Consider the following 1187-nt stretch of genomic DNA (forward strand, 5'->3'; position numbering starts at 1 on the left):
CTATTTGGCTTTTCAACTCTTTTAAAGTGTGATTTATGTATTTAGGGGCTCTTTCATTTGGTCCATAGATATTTAGTATGGTTATATCTGCTTGTTCAATTGATCTTTTAATTATTATATTATGTCCTTCCTTGTCTCGTATGGTGGTTTTTGTCTTAAAGTCAATTTGATCAGAAATCAATATTTCCACTCCTGCTCTTTTATGGTTGCCATTTTCTTGATATATCTTTCTCCAACCTTTGATTTTTAGTATATTTTTGTCTATATCTCTGAGGGATGTCTCTTGTAGACAGGATATTGATGAGTTTTGTTTTCTTATTCAATCTGCAACTCTCCATCTCTTGAGTGGTGCGTTTAATCCATTAACATTCATAACATTGACAAGTAATGATTGGTTGTTGTTATATTGTTATGTGTTTTTTCATAGTGTCCCTGGTTTCTTTGTTCCACATTATTTTCTGTGCTGAGCTCATTATGTTTATAAATCCTATTTTCATTACCTTTGTTGCTATTGTTTTAGTATTTGCTGAATATTTGTGCTTGTCCTCTTTTTTATTGTGATGTGAAGGTTTATCATTTTTCTTTGAGGTTATCCTAGGATTTATAATTTTCTCCCTGAGTTTAGTATAGTCTATTTTGTCTTGCAATTTTCTTAACTTCTTCCTGAATTTCTCCCTGAATTTAGAACTGTCCAATCTATCTTGCAACTCTTCTGACTTCCTCACCATTTAGAAGTTCTGTAACTACAAAGTATTTTCCTTCTTTTTGGTTTTTAGCTGTTCTCATTTGCCAATTGTCATCTCTGGTTCCTTCTTTAGAATCTTGTAAGCTTATTTTACTTTGGATATGTCCATAACTGTGGTTTCAGGGTTATGTCATGTGTATTAATGATCGGTTGTTGTTTGCTATTTTTGGTTTTCTATGCAAAGGACTCTGTTTAATATCTTCTGTAAGGTTGATCTGGTTTTAACAAATTCCTTTAGTTTCTGCTTATCTGGAAATCTCATAATTTCACCATAATATCTGAGGGACTATTTTGTTGGGTATTTAATTCTTGGTTGAAAATTTTTCTCTTTCAGGGTTTTATATATATCATCCCATTGCCTTCTTGCTTGCATGGTTTCTGCTGAGAAATCAGAGCTTATTCTTACGGGTTTTCCTTTGTAGGTAACTTTGTTTTTCCTATG

Source organism: Orycteropus afer, unplaced genomic scaffold, assembly GCF_000298275.1.
Source record: "Orycteropus afer afer isolate SDZICR_OR568_19922 unplaced genomic scaffold, OryAfe1.0 scaffold00001, whole genome shotgun sequence".
Lineage (NCBI taxonomy): Eukaryota > Metazoa > Chordata > Mammalia > Tubulidentata > Orycteropodidae > Orycteropus > Orycteropus afer.